General features: G+C 42.2%; 1 protein-coding gene across 4 annotated transcripts in view; it reads right to left on the bottom strand.

Annotated features, from left to right (window-relative positions):
* raraa (retinoic acid receptor, alpha a) overlaps window positions 1-16400 on the bottom strand; it is a 171894-nt gene extending 155494 nt beyond the window's left edge. For 2 of the 4 annotated variants that reach the window (XM_086016736.1, XM_086016739.1), the window contains exon 1: window positions 16077-16400. The gene's annotated coding sequence lies outside the window, so the exon portion shown is untranslated. Of the gene's footprint in view, window positions 1-12678; window positions 12807-16073 lie in introns of all 4 variants that reach the window. The other 2 variants (XM_086016738.1, XM_086016737.1) reach the window with 2 other exon arrangements.
* Window positions 16401-16625: the final 225 nt, after the last annotated feature.

Raw genomic sequence — 16625 nt, 5'->3', positions numbered from 1 at the left:
AGTGTTTTCAGCCATCAAAAGTCACATTAATTGACACCTGAAGATCTACTATGTGGAACAATGAATCTGTTCAAATCATTGTCAGCTGCTGGTTCGTTCTCATTGTTGTCTGCCACATTGATACCACTGTGGCCCATCCCTTTCTTCCAAAACCTGATTCGTGGCTTTAAAGTGGACGTCAACGCAAACTTTTTTTCAAGAATATGTTCAATGCAAGCCCACTAGTTGAAACAGGGCATTCTGATTAATTTTACATTTGTGGAATATAAATTAAGCGGCAAAATGCACTCGCTTTCAGCCATCTATGGGGGCGGCCATTTTGTCTTCTGTCGACTGAAAATGACATCACAACTGCTCACAACGACCAATCACGGCTCAGATTCAGAAAACAGGTCAGCCGCGATTGGTCATTGTGAGCAGTTGTGATGTCATTTTCAGTCGACAGAAGACAAAATGGCCGCCCCCGGAGATGGCTAAAAACAAGTGGATTAACACTTTTTCCACAAATGCAATATTTATCAGAGTGCCCTGTTTCAACTAGTGGGCCTGCTGGGAACATATTCTTGAAAAAAATATGTTTGGGTTGACTTCCGCTGTAATGTCACTTCAAAGTACATAAGACTGCACTGACTGAACACTGGGGGGGAAAAAAAACTAAAAAAAAATCAAAACTGTCTTTGCACCTACGTGTCACCTGCTGAGTCAATTCTGCGTGCAGAGTACTGAAAAATATCTGAAGGTCTGTCGCTCTATTGCACCATGTCTGCATGCTGTGCCTAAGAGGCTAGAGTCAAAAGGCCTGTTGCTCACTAAACTTGATAGCAGGGATAAAACCATGGGAAAATTCCAGTGAACAAAATAATAGTGGCACTATCATGATATTGCTAAAATAAATGATTAAAAAAATAAATAAACATAGCGCTCATCCTGTTCAGCGTGAGATCAACAGTTCAGCTGATCTGAAACTTATCCCAACTAACTTGGCTTCAAAAGGCAGACGACACCCTGAACCGGTGGCCGGTCACTCTCAAAGACGAAGACCATTCAACCGCCATTGCTTTCACAGAGCCAAAATTGAATCCACACCGCCTGCATCGAAGTCAGGCAAGTATAGCGCGCCATCACCAGTGACTATAGGATAATTACCTGTATTAATTTTCCATCTGCAGTCCTGTGAAAACCAAAATACAGCCACACTTTTCATCCAGGTGAAAAAATATTGCCGTCATCTGGGCTCGCTTACTTTTATTCACTGTTGGAGTCGGTTCCTCTTCTCATCTTTGCCTTTGACAGTTCGCTTCTCCTTTCTCCAGTGCACATACAACAGCTAACTCAGAGAGTAGCAATAATTCAAATTTGACACCTGAATTTTTTTGTCACGGCTTGAATCGGAAAACCAGAAATGATTTCATCCCTACTTGACAGCAGATTCGCCAGTAATTTTTCTTATTACCGCTGTGATCTAATCACATTTACAATCAATGAATTCCCGGGACTATGTGGAAGATAAAGAATCTCACACTTGACTGCAGGCATGGAAAGTGCATAGTTGTGTTGTCTGGAGAAAATATTGCCTGAGCAAGATAAAGGCTATCCACGGGGTGCTGTTAGAAGACAGCAGGAAGGAGGGAGTTGATGGGTGACCAGGAAAAAGCTTGACCTTTGGGGCCAATAGGTGATTAGTAACATTTATCATACCTACCAAAGCTGCTAAATGAGCAGCCGGACAGCTTCTCTCTGAAGGATTCAACCACATTTCTGTGTCAAAGTAGAAAAGGAGCCTAGCACTGGCAACCAGATGCCCCGTGTTTATGACACGGACAAATATTGGAATCCCTAAGTGGAAAAACATGTCTTGCTGGCACACAGCAGCAGCGGCGGCAAAACGTTACATCATTTACACGATTTAATGAGCGCAGCCTGGGTTGGATCACAGGTTTAAATAGACAGCAGTGCCAACATAAAGCCATGTATTTCATGCGTCATGAGCACGGCTTATAACTTGGTTTCATTCAAAAGGAAAACAATGGTCGGAGGATGAAGAGACTTTGGTTGTGGTTAAAGGGGAGGCTTATGCCTAATGAAAGCCAGGCAAGGTAACCGAACACAGGCAAGCCACAGAGCTACGGCTCAGTCACACTCATATTCACATGGAGGAAATGACAAAGAGGCCATTGAGAGCAGGAACCAAATTTGGCTCAAAGTTATCAGAGTCACTCCACCCCCGCCCCTCCCCGCCGCCCCAGGGGGGCGGCCTGACAGTGGCCCGCTGAATTCGCTCGACAAGTGGACAGAGTTCTTGGGCTTGGTGCCAAACAAGAATGAGAAAATGCTGCTGGCATGGGGCACAAATAACAAACGCTTATGCAACAAGCATCCTTCAGATGATTTCATAATTAAAACAAACACAGCCGTACACTGGGCGATTAAATACAATAACGTGCGCTATGCTACTGGACGCGATTACGCAAATTAGACAAATTGGAGATGACATTTCAATGTCATTTCCCACAGTCCCACGTACACAGAATTTTACAACACAAATACAACTTTAAGAGCACCAAAGAAGCATGATTTGGTGGGATACTCAGATTTAGTCATGAACAAAATAATCAAATCATTCGATTACAAAAAAAATAAATATCTCGGCAAAAACTCCACCCTAGACCCTCGCAGTGATCATTTTCCACACGAACTAATGTTACTGCATACTCACGCACCATTCCATGTCGAAATACGTTGGCGGGTGGCAGCGAGTCAGGAGGAAAGGGTGCATCATGTCTCACGTAAAAGAATAAAATAGACTACAATGTGTCTACTGCCAAGCAAAACTAACTGACAAAGCACAACGGCACATCTACGATCGGCAAGGTATCCATGCTAGCTAACTTAACATAGCCTATCATTGCTAGTTAGTACATATTGTAATGCCTTCAAATGCACTATTAATTGTTTTATTGAACAAACCGTAACAAAATGAACACAAAATAAGCAGATTCATACACGAGTTGCTACAGCCGCAACTTGATGCCCAAGCAAGCAAAACACAGACAGGCTAATGGTTAGCCAGTTTGCAGCCAGCCACCAACCTGAGTTTACAACAGCTAACACTACACCCTTTTAATGTATCTAGGCTGATACTTGGTTTTAATTTAATTATTTTAGATTATTTTATTGTAATTTTTGTTATGTCTAAATATTTTGCTACTCTTTGTGTAATGTTTTTAATGTTAAACAAATGTTAAGCAAATAAACTTTCCTTATTGGCTTACTCCACCCACGTCACTCACAAGGCCAGGCCCCACACAGAAATTTCATGTCACAGATATTATAGTGTGCAATGTGAGGATGACAACCTCAGGTGGACAACAATAATAATAATAAATATAACCTTACAAGGACATTTTGTTGTTGAGTAATGCAAAATATTTTTTTACGCGTTACTTGATTAATCGATGGGATAATTAGTAGAATAACCCCGTCTACAAATATTCAATAGCTGTAGCTCTCACATTCTCAAATGTTGATACTCAAGATGGGCCTAATATCGACCGTTAATTAATCATCATTTGAAGCAAGTGAGGCAAAAGCGGGAGCACGACTTGGCTGCAGGTTTTAACTAGCGTGTGGTCTGAGGAAGAACAGCAGCATGGCATCAGTTCTGGGAAGTTGAGCAACATCCACACAGACCTCCGATACGACCCAATCCCTGCGGCTAGCATTATTCTGTTCAATTTAAAAAAAATGTCCCATTTCATTAAACATTAATCATAATCATCAATTGATTTTTAATCTTCCCCGTAGTCGATGCCTACTTCAGCCAGGATGCCATGCAGAAATATGTACCTGGTAGATTCAGATCCTGAAAAAAAAAAGGTAGGTAAGGAAAAATGGGAATGACTGAATGCAAGTCAAATCACCACGGAGCAAGGAGCCCACCTGGAACAGAGTCAACACATTTCATACATGTAAGGTCTGGAAATAACACACTTGGGGCACCCGCCTTCATTTAGATGAAAATGCACCTCGACATGAGGAAATAAAGCCATTTTTAAACCCCCTCTTGCTACCAGGCGGCCTCCTGTAATGTGCCCGGTCAATGGACTGTGGGTCTATTCAACTGCAGACAGGCCTCAGCACAGCTATAAATAATGTAGGGCAGCTCGCATGAAACCCTAATCACCATTGTGCTGTCACCCAGCAGACAGGACCGCTTGTTTAATTTACTGCACCACATCTGTCTCAGTTCTGCCCAATTTAATTCCACAATTTCAATGAGCAACTTCTCCGGCTATTGATCAATATCCTTTTCTGCCAATGCCATGAATCAACAAAAGTGCAATCTTTCTACATCTCAGTCCGTGCCAGTGTGTCTACGTCCTAATGGCTTTCTACCAAACTGGTGTCATGCGGCTAAAAGGAGATGTGAAAACAACAAAGGCGAGGCCTGCGAGGAAGCCATCAACACTCAATAACCACACCTCATTATCGGTCATATTCCACGCACTTCATTACATTACGATACCATTAGCATGGCGGCATTTGCATACTGCAGTCACCTCTTTATGGCCGCCGCTGATCGTAAATGGCAGCCATATGCCGCACGGTGTGCGCTGTTACAAAAATGATTACCGCAAAACAAAAAGCGAAGGGAAAAAGGGAAATTATGTCGGAGTACCAAACAAATGAAGGAATGCACCGACACTGATCGTAAATGACAATTTACAAGCTGCGTACAAAATCCTAGAAACGTACGTCCAGAGTATTTGAAGGTAAGTACCTCCACACAAATACCTCAAGCATTCCGAGGAGCACTTCATGGAATGCACCCAGTTACACAAGTAGCACACCAGCAATCATTTCACTGAATTGTATGAGGGGGTATTTCAGGCTTGCCATCCACTCCCCCGGCTGCAAGCAGAGAAATCCAGCCATCCAAAAGGCTCTTCAGTGCAACATGACAGTGATAAGGCCTGATGGCTCATCACCGAGTCTGGCTGCACGATGACGACAGCCCACACGGACAAAATAAGTGGCTCACTAGCTTTATAGTCTTGACGATCACGAGCCAAGGCAGCAGTGCAGTACGGAAGGGAGGGGGGGGGGGAATACTACGAGCCGCGCCGCCGAGGACATGCTAGCTGCCGCGGCCAGCACCGAATCATCTTGGTCCGGGGGCCGTTATCCCCCCCGCCGCCGCGCTCACTCGGCGCTGATAAATGCGGCGCGCAACTTGAGCTAATGTGCAAGCAGCTGCAACTGCAGCAGCTGGGTAACACACAGTCAACTGCCACACACTCCCAAACGGGAGGCACAATAGAGAGGATTTGTTCCAGCGAAATCAGTGTTGGGATGCTTTGCGTAGTGATTTGAAACTCTGCATGGAAAGGAGCCTCGTGTGTAATGTTTTTGCAAGGCCTTATACAGGCTTTACAAGGACGAAGTATATTTATCGTACGGACAATAATACATGGCCAAAATCTCAAATTCCATTGTGTATTAAAAATTCATGGCCAGGTTTTCTTTCTGGTCATCAGAACATGAACAGCATCTGAACATCAGATCATCAAGTCATTACTTGACTGAACTATTAGTCAATAGCAACTGACTGACTTTTCCTTGACAATGAATTATCAATTACTTTTTTAATATCCTTTAAGAGGAAGTCAACGCAAACATTTTTTCAAGAATATGTTCTATGCAAGCCCACTAGTTGAAACAGGGCATTCAGATAAATATTGCGTTTGTGGAATAAGTGTTAATCCACTCCGGCGGCCATTTTGTCTTCTGTCGACTGAAAATGACATCACAACTGCTCTCAACAACCAATCACAGCTCTGATTCAGAAAACAGGTCAGCCGTGATTGGTCGTTGTGATCAGTTCTGGTGTCATTTTCAGTCGACAGAAGACAAAATGGCCGCCCCCGGAGATGGCTAAAAACCAGTGAATTTTGCTTATATTCCACAAACGCAAAATTAATCAGCATGCCGTGTTTCAACTAGTGAGCCTGCTGGGAACATATTCTTGAAAAAAATATATGTTTGGGTTGACTTCTGCTTTCAGAAAAAGAGAAAATGTCTGAATATAAAAGTGGAAGTCAACCCCAAAATTTTCTTTACAATAATATGTTTGACGAAGCCCCACTAGTCTAAACACAGCATCCTGATTGGTATTGTGTTTGTGGAATATGAGCTAAGTAGTAAAACTCACTCATTTTTGTTCATCTCAGGGGGCGGCCATTTTGTCACTTGCTGTCAACTGAATAAGTCACAGTTGCTCAGGGCTCAGACAACCAATCATGGCTTACCTGATTTGTGAAGCTGAGCCATGATGGGTTGTTACCTGAGCCCTGAGAAACTGTGATGTCACTTTCAGCCAACAGCAAGTAATGCTTAACTCATCTTCCACAAACATAATATTAACCAGAATGCCGTGTTTAGACTAGTGGAGGCGCAATAACATCTTATTATAAAGAATTTTGGGGGGTTGACTTCCATTTTAAGTAAAGATGCACAGGAGTGAGCAGAGATTTGCTCTTCAACATCCTAGCTGTGATGTCATGTTGCTCTTCATTAGATCACAAACGAGTTGAGACTGAATCAACGTCAATCATCAGCACCAATGCCGGTTGCAGCCAGGTATTATACCGCACTCGGTTTCTCCCTCAGTTGCTTCAAAACATGTCTCATTTGAGCAATTCTGCTGATCTATCCTACTGCATCTATAAGAGTTCAAATTTGAGTTGTAAAATCAAAACAAATCTTCAAGGATTTGTATTGTTTGTGATACAACACTGCCTTTGGATGCCAAATTGGAAAGTAATAAAAAAAAAAAAAAAGGTCTGACATATAAGATAAGGTTACTGCAGTTTTTCTGGTAAGTAAGCGGCTGTTGCCAAACCAAGTCTTTCCATATAAAACTACTAACAGGCCCTGAGCTGCACTCGTATTATTTTGAAGCTCTCCAAAGCGGACTGGCTGATTCGGGATCCCAGCCTAATGGTCTGACTCACAACAGCGATGAGTTAACTCGTAAATACAGTGCAGGAAAAAAAAGTAATACGACAAGCTGTCTCTCAGAAAAAAAGTGTGAGAGCGCATGAAGGTTAAGAAGGACACTATTTAAGCAAAAGGAATACATCATCTGTCAGAGTTAAAGGCAGTGTCCAGGGGGGGAAATGAAGGGAAATAGAAAAGAGACTATTTATTAAGATGGTGGAGGGTAGGTTGATAAAATCTCTGCTGTCCCTCACTAATCGTCTTCCCAGAAAAATAAATACACACACCATAATTTTTGCATTTATGAGGTTGCGGCGCAGCCACAATATCAAGGGCTCGTTCTCATGCCACGGAGATAATATTAGTCTCTTCAGACAGTCAAGCGGGCCAAACAGAAAAGACTGGGACCCAGCCCGCCTGGATTCGAGAATGCCCGGTGGGCTTGCTAACAGAACCAGCCAGACTGTCTCTCCCTCAAGAGTTGTGCAGGCACTGTAGAAGCAATTGATACCATTGTTTTATGGGTCGGATGTGGTAGGAGATTAGAAAGCAACAATAGGGTTCTTTCTGGAAATTGCAGTCATCAAGCTGGGGGAGAGTTTTGTGTATGAAAAAAACAAAACAACAATGAGCGTTTGATGCAGCAATAAACACTGTGACACAGGCCTTCATGTGCCAAATGGTTGATTTTGAAAAGAAACAACAGGCCGGTGGGGACATAGATTACGCAAATCACGCGAAAGAGAACCACTCTGTTTTTGCTTAATAGTTGCTCATATACAGTGGCTACGTTTACATGGACACATCTATTCGGATTCAAACACTAATGGGAATAAAAATGTTTCATGTACACACCCCGTTTGGAATATTCTGATCCAATCAAGCCCATTCGGATAAAGATTTTATTCCGAGAGAGGTGTTTTTTGTCGATTATTAATCTAATAGGCACGCATGAAAACACTCATTCCGAAATGTCGGACTCAAACCATCTTTACCGTGCATGCCTGTGACGTCAGTATACGTGTTTCTGTTATTCCCGGAAGCTAGTAGAAGCAGAGCGAGAGAAAGACATGCAAGCAGGGGCGGAGCCAGAACGTGCCTAATGGGTGGGCCTAGAAAAATCAGGGTGGGCCTGAATATTTCTCTCACTGAGCACAATCCTCTTGTCCCGACACATCGTATATTCAAATGAAATGACAAACTGAATAATATGAAGTTCAGATCTTTCTTGGACAACCACAATTATGCCATTAGAAATATTCAATAAAATTTTAAAAAATCACGACGAAACACAAATTCAAAAATAATTTCATCGTAATTTACACAAATTTTTTTTTCATGAATCTCACTGCGTGGGCAGTCTGTCAATCTGGGTGGGCCTGTGCACACCCATGCCCACCCATGGCTCCGCCCCTCGGCGCAAGACTGAACTGGTACATTTGCAGCTCCATGAGGAAGTGTCAAATCAAACGGGAAAAATACACAAAATAACGCTAACGTTTCAAGTAGAAATGGACGGAGCAATGTTTTGTTGACACGACAGTCGCTTATTATTATTATTGTTACTTATTTTGTCATCTGCCTATGTCAAAATAATTTGTTCCGATCAAACGTGTGATGCATGGACACGCAACTCCGAATCTAATCAATATTTTTAGTGTCCATGAAAACAGTGCATCCAATCAGAATTTTAATCGGAACTCTGACGGGATTAAAGACATTTTGTCAATGTAAACATAGCCGGTGTTGCCTTGGAACATCCATCCATCCATTATCGATACCGCTAATCCTCACAAGGGTCGCGGTGCGTGCTGGAGCCTATCCCAGCTGTCTTCGGGCAGTGGGCGGGGGACACCCTGAATTGGTTGCCAGCCAATCGCAGGGCACACAGAGACAAACAAACATTGGCACTCACAATCACACCTAGGGGCAATTTAGAGAGTCCAATCAACTTACCATGCGTGTTTTTGGAATGTGGGAGGAAACCGAAGTACCCGGAGAAAACCCACGCAGGCACGGGGAGAACATGCAAACTCCACACAGGGAGGCCGGAGCCGGGATCCAACCCACGACCTCTGAACTGTGAGGCGGACGTGCTAACCAGTCGATCACCGTGCCCCATAAATGTTTTAAATTACGAGCGCGGTCACAGACCGGATTAAACTCGTATCCCAAGGCACCACTCTAGTGTGACGTGTTTTGTGAGAGGATCAGTTCTACTGACAGAAAAGCAATACAGCAACTCAACGCAAATAAATGTGTCAATGATTTCAAGGTCGACCAAAGCAATTTATGCCATGAAACACAGTCCCAATCAATAAAAGGATAATGTGTTATATGGGTCTTTATCTCAACCTCATTAGGGGAAAAAAAAGGAGACGAAACGTGGCCTGATTCTTGAGGCAAATTAACATAGTTGAAGAACCTAAAATATCACCACCAACGATCCATTCTGGGACACTTCATCATGAGACATGCGATGGAGAGAGATGGAAACGCAGCATTATTAAAGACTGTCGTGGTGTATTGATGAGCTTTGACTCTCAGTAAATGGACACGTTTTATCTTTTAAGCCTAAAGTTATGGAAATTATCTGGCACCTTCTATCGCACCAGAGACGCTTCTAATTTGTGCATTTCAGCTGCCTCGAGCTGTAAATATGCGTTACGGTTTGATAAAGTAATTTGGAAATGGAGTGGAGATGAGTGTCATTTACATTGATACAATGTACCAGAAATGTGTTATATAATTTACAGTATGCAAATGTCGGCAGGCTAATTTGCTCTTTGCACATATTATCCCTCCTTTTCGGTTTAGAAAAAAAATGGTGGTATTCTATTCGTGGTGTTCAGAGGATTTGCCCAAGATAACAGTCACAGATGTACATTGTCTTTGTAAATCCTACCCCTGAAGCACAGGATAGCAAATTTGAGGAGGGTTTTGAGATATATGCCTCTTCTTACATCCACAATTATAACGATAAGTCAATATTCTTCCGAACTTTGTGGTCACGTAAGATTATCAATACGCTACTAAACAATCCTAGTTAGTGATAGAATATGCATGTGGTAGTTTCTTGTATAATATCACTTGTGATATCCAAAATTGTGTTCTGTCTATTTTAAAATATCTTTTTGTCGTTGTTAGTTTTATGTAAAATGAAAAGTTTATGAGTAGCTTTTCCTCATCTTAACTTGGATAAAATCAAAACGACGTCATCGGATCCGGTGAATCCGCTTTGTAAACCACATAAAGAAGTATTTTTAGCTTCTGGATTTGTGTTTAACGAGTCGTTTTCTTCTTTTAATTTAACGCTTAGATGCACTGCGGTGTCAAGGGTCCTGGGACAGAGCACATGTAATTGTGAGTGAGTTCAACATTGCTGGGAAATCTTTGGTAGCTTGAAACGCCATTGATTTGGGATGTTTACGTAAACAGAAATGTTTATGGTATTGTTGTGTTGCTTTCGGGGGAAAAAAAAGTTATTTTTTATGACTCATACTTGGCTGTTTACTCAAGACTATGAATATACTGGTAAAGGGTCAACCGTATTATTTACAAAGGATCTGACGTCACAGCAAATTCATTGGCGGTTTGAGGTGAGAATCACAGATTAAGTCACAATAGATTATCATCACGATATTTTGCCCGTAGTAACATAATTACAAGAAATGTTATCTAAAAATTATATAAAAGGAAAATCTTTAAAAAAAAAAAAAAAAATTGTTCTTAAAGGTTAGGTCCTTAAAATACCCAAACGCTTAGTGATACTGGTCATAAAAATCAATCAAATTAATAAGACATTCCTTGGAAAGACAACATTCTTTCAGCGTGTGCTTAGATAACCCCGCTGGCCTCGGACCACTTTGCAAGCGACCCTCTGCAGGCTTGAGGTGAATATCAAGCGTGAGGTGTCCTGCCGCTTTAAGGCCAGGATGAAACCATGTTATTCTACCAGCCTGACCTAATTGCGCTCTTGCTCTGCTGACACGAACACTGGGAGCAGTGCACTCTGACATGTAAAGATTATTTAATTCCATCAAAGCCATAAAAAGAGGAATAGCAGGAGAGTTAAAAGGGAGAGTTAACCCTCGCGTGTCTGGCCCGGGATGTGCGGGCCAGTGAAGCATGTGGATCGTGGCAAAGGCGAAAAATAATTTAAAAAAAAAAAAAGAGGGAGAGAGAGAGAATCAGTATGCACAAGTTGGCCTGCCTAAGTGCCGCCGGCCAACATGAGTGGAGCTCTCACATCTCAACATCACAGACTCTACTCCGCTTCCAAAAAAAAAAAAATCCCACTCGGCTACAGCTACATTCTCTTGGTATCAGCTCCCGCCCTTCTTCCCTCTCACTTTTCCCACACTCACCCCAGTCCCTGAGGCACTGACGACGTCATCGGACACCACTGCCAAACCACTGTAATATAGCAATTTATTTCTACTCACTCCGACAAAGTCGGCCCTGTTTCATTTCGAGCAAAGCTGCCTTATTAGCGTGAGGCCACACTGCCGCATAACAACCTCCTACAACATTGCAAGCTGTGATGTAAATGTATTTGTTATCTTTCAGTATTGCTGTGTAAGTTTACCAAAAATGGTGGGTTTATGATGCGTTAGGCCTGGTTTAAATGAGGTTGTATGTACATGGTTTCATGTTTTTTTTTTCCACTGGCATAAAATACAAAGCTAGAAAATATAAAATGTACGACTTGTTATTTAGAGTATTCTAAGTCAATATAATTTAAAAAATTAAGAGGCTAATTTTGAAAAACAAAAATCAAACTTTTTTTTTCTTTTGAAATTCTTTAAAGCGGACGTCAACCCAAACATATTTTTTTCAAGAATATGTTCTATGCAAGCCCACTAGTTGAAACAGGGCATTCTGGTAAATATTGCGTTTGTGAAATGAGTGTTAATCCACTCGTTTTTAACCATCTCCGGGGGCGGCCATTTTGTCTTCTGTCGACTGAAAATGACATCACACCTGCTCTCAAGATTCAGAGAACAGGTCAGCCGTGATTGGTTGTTGTGAGCAGTTGTGATGTCATTTTCAGTCGACAGAAGACAAAATGGCCGCCCCAGAGATGGCTAAAAGCAAGTGCATTTTGCGGCTGAATTTACACAAACGCAAAATTAATCACAATGCCGTGGTTCAATTTGTGGGCCTGCTGGGAACATGTTCTTCAAAAAAATATGTTTGGGTTGACTTCCGCTTTAAAAGACGTCTTTGCTGTCATTTCATTGCAAAAATCCACTCGTTTTTGTTCATCTCACGGGCGGCCATTTTGCCACTTGTTGTCGACTGAAAATGACATCACGGTTGCTCAGGGCTCAGGTAACAACCAATCATGGCTCAGTTTAAGAAAAACAGGTGAGCTGTGGTCGTTACCATTTACTTCTACACTGACTGACGCAACTTGCGTGCGGACGATGCAGTTTTGCTGATTTATTTAAGTCCACCTAAAGCCAATATCGGTAAATGAGAAACATGTGCACATCAAAAGAATCGTTGCAAACTGGTTTGCATTTTTAAAGCTAGCAAACCTCCGCAAGTGAGGCTTTCAGTGAACACAAAGAGCTACCAAAATAGCACATTTTGACAGAGCGGGGGCAGGACTGGGTGGAGGAGTTTACCATTAAACAAGGTCTAGGTGACATCTCTGTAGGGAGCGTGTCTCACCTGTCAATGCTTGGTGTGTTTGTGCTGCATTGCCACAGCTTTGGGCTTGTCAAAAGCAGGCTAGCGGGTTGCCGTGGCGAGCAGACGTGACGACCACTGCAGGCCAAATTAAACCAAACCACCTGTCACTGTGAGAGAGAGAAGAAAAAAAAAACAGAGAGGGGGCTTTTCCTCACAAGCCTCCATCCAAACTTTGCCGCCAGTTTGTAAATCAGTCTCAGCGAATGCTTCTTGTTTTACGCTAACAAGACCAAGCTGCACGACGATGTCACAAAATGTCATCGCCTCTCATCGGTGAGATTTGTGCCAAGCCAGATGAGGACACAAAATAAACAAGTGTGGTGAAAAAAGAAGTGACAGCTGGGTTACTGACACACTGCTGTGTGTTTAGAAGAGAGACACAATGTCCAGTGGTGGAGACAAGCGAGAGAGAGACATGGCAGGGCAGTAGGAAGACATGAGCGGCAACTTCCGAGTGTGACACAGACGCCACCCTGATGACACATTTAGTCCAATGTGATAACCAAGGCGGGTGAGGCTTCAAACTGGCACAGAGGGACCAACTATTCTCCGTTGATGCACGTCAAAGAGCCACAGTTGAAATAAGTTTGTTTATTTCTAAAAGAAAGTTGGGACAAGAAATGCCAAATTTCCCCGCACAGTTTGAAACCAGCAACCGCCGTCTCTCTTTAGACGCATATTACACATTCACTGGGCAATATCATTAAATATTTGTGGAAAAAAAACTTCCAAGAATTTTACTGTATTGTACAAACTTTTGTCCAATCACATTCATTTGGAGGGCCTGACAGATATGCATGTTTTAAAGGGGAAGTCAACTAAAAAAAATTCATTACAAGAATATGTTCCGAGGGGAAAAAAATAGTACCCGTCTACAGGCTGGTACGCCTCTATTTTTAAAGGGGCGTATTATTGCACCGAATTTTTGGGTGTTGATTCCCTATTTAAGACTGATGCCAGTTTGGATATTTGGCAGAAAAAAATGTTGATAACCGATTAATCGGACAATTATTGTTATTTTTTAAATATACAATTAATACTTTTTTAATTTTCATGTTTTTTTCCAGACTCACTGTCCTGTGCGTCACGTACCAATGTGATCTAATTATGTTAATGGGGCAACCCGCATTGGCTGTGTGAACACAAACTTGGACACGGCAGCATCCCGTGTCAGCCAATTCTGTCTGAAAGGATCAGTCGAACAAATGTCTGTGCTGTTACCCTTTTGATGCGCCAATTTACTGGGAATAGCAGCGCGGAAGCAGCTCAATATTTTGGTCACCGCATCTGCAGTACACGAGAGGGTCAAAATGCACAATGATGCGCTGCAAATATGCTCAGTCTAATGAGGACACATCACTATTGAAAATAGAAAGATGGAGGCAGACAAAATGCTTCTAGATCCAATGCCTTCACAGCAACGTCCACGGCACAACGGGTAACGACAAATGACACCCACGGGGAAAGTTGACAGTGTAGGAAACCCCTCAAAGACACTAAACTTCCAAAAATATGACAAGCTGTCAACCACATCTTGTCTGAATGTCACAGGCTGTCACAGGAAAAAGGGGTTGGGTGCATGGTTGCAAAGAGGAAGTGGGCTGAGCTGTCATTTAGTACATAGTATGAACATTACAATTCAATAAATCAAACATCACACGCATACACAGTGTGTGAGGTGAGGCATGTAAACACAGCAGAAGTGCTTGTTAGACTCATTACAGCCTTAAATTGAGTTTAATAACTTCCCCACAGACTATAATCTGCACTTTTTACAAGATGGAATTTTACAAGATAACACTGCCGGCTTGCGATGCTGCGGGGAATCTGCCGCAAAACTAAAAATGGTGCTGACATTTAATTTGCCAGAAGGCTGACACATTGGCAGGGTTTAATCCAGGGTGTTAACAAATTGCTCGTAATTGGCATTTAGAGCCAAATCACTGATGGAAGAGTGGATTACTTGCCTAACTTTGGCACAGTTCAATTCTCACTCAATGATGGTGTGAATGGTTGTCTGTAGAGATGCACCGGTAGTGTAAGCCTGTACTCGTCCTCGCTCCGATACTACGACACCCTAAACCACTTTAGCAGCATGTTGTAAACTTTGCTCCCTGATCTGGCGGTGTGGCGTTTGGCAGTTCTTCAAAAAGAGTCAACGAGTGCTGGTTACAGGTGTTAATTGACACTCCCAGTTGAAGTTTACAATGAAACAAAATAATGAAAATTCCACGTTGTATATTTAAGCAAATACATAGAGTAGCTTGCAAAAATTTGCTAGCTTAATGCTAACACACAATGCGAGGCACTACAGAGGGGCTATCGAACACCATCAATGTCGCAATGCAAATTTTTACATAATGAATATCTGAACACAAATGCCGCAGCAACATGATACAAAAAGATGACAACGCTCACAGGCATACTGCAGATTGTCACAATACTCTTATTTGTTTCTTTTAATCAAATCTTTGTAGGATTACTGCACGTGTACAAGAAGTGTTATATGAGAGTGATATTCATTCCACGTGAAAAGTTGTGCTTTGAACAATTGAATTTTGTCAACATTTGATTGTTTTTAAGAAGTCACACAGCTGAGAGAAACTTGCGAGCGAGCCATGTTCAATAAGTTGATTTTTTTTTTAACAATATTTGATTAAGAGAAAACACATTTGATCAAAACTGCAAGGCATGACGGTAGTATCAAGTGTGGAAAACCACACAAGCACAGGGAGAACATGCAAACTCCATAGGAATGATCAGATTCAAACCCTGAACCTCACAACTGTGAGGCAGACATGATAACCACTACTACTGGCTCACCATGTTTAGGATTTGTTAACATAACAGTTGAATAAATAAAATAAAATATTGCCAAATATGGACCCAAATATGGACCCTGAACACACATATATATATATATATATATATATATATATATATATATACATATATATATATATATATATATATATATATATATATATATATATATATATATATATATATATATGTGCGTTTGTTCGTATTTGATGGGGTCGATCGACAAAACTTAGTTGAATACTAAGCGCAAGAATACTGTCCAAGTGCGCACACAAAACGAGCGTCCTCTCGTTACTTTAACTTTCATGCATGCATGAACATGCTAAACCTCCGAAAAAAAAAAAAGAAAAACTATCGACGCCACGCAATTATTCGACAATAAGTCATATTTTTTTGTGTGTTTTCCACACTTTACACACAGAGTGAGCCGGTAAATGAAGGTTTATCTTTTAAATAAAACGCTCGTCCAATCACCGAGTGTCAGTCCGCAAGTGCGCCAGGTGATGTGGCCGCGTGTTGTTAAGTGTTGACAAGCTGTCAGAGTACAGAACTACCTGTGACCTGTTGGCTCCTCCTCGTCCTCCTCCTCCTGGTCCTTTCCGGGGCTGCTCGGTGGAAGTTCAGTTTCGCAGCTTTGCCCCCACCCCCGCTTGTCTCCTTCAAACTTTGCCGGCTGGGGCTCGTATCCTCCAGAGCGGCTCGGTTCGATCCTCGGGCGTAATCAGTGCCAGTCAAGCTAGCCCTGGTTGGTAATAGCACGTTTCGGGACGAGCGGCAGCGAGCCGCGTTCGGAGAGCTCGGCGAGTTTGGCTCGGCTCGCTCGCTGGCAACCATCGGAGACTCGCTCCGGCTCGGAAAGCCAACCCCGGCGTTGAGCCCGCCCCTTTCCTCTCATGAGGACCAGTGGTGGCGAGTGGACGTTCTTATCCCCTTTGCTCCACTCCAGATGTGCGCTACGTTCTCCAATAATAGTAATAATTATTATGATAATTTAAAAAAAATCCATTTTCATTTTAAAGAAAAACATGGTGCGTTTTAGTTTCACAATTCAAAGGGATACTTGCATATGTACGCCATTTGCAGCATTCAATAGCTAATATTTT

This window comes from Filicampus tigris, chromosome 19, assembly GCF_054856515.1.
Source record: "Filicampus tigris isolate MCC_2025a chromosome 19, RoL_Ftig_1.0, whole genome shotgun sequence".
NCBI classification, from domain to species: Eukaryota; Metazoa; Chordata; class Actinopteri; order Syngnathiformes; family Syngnathidae; genus Filicampus; species Filicampus tigris.
Note: the sequence above shows the minus strand (reverse complement) of the source record. Positions and strands in the feature narration are given on the sequence as shown.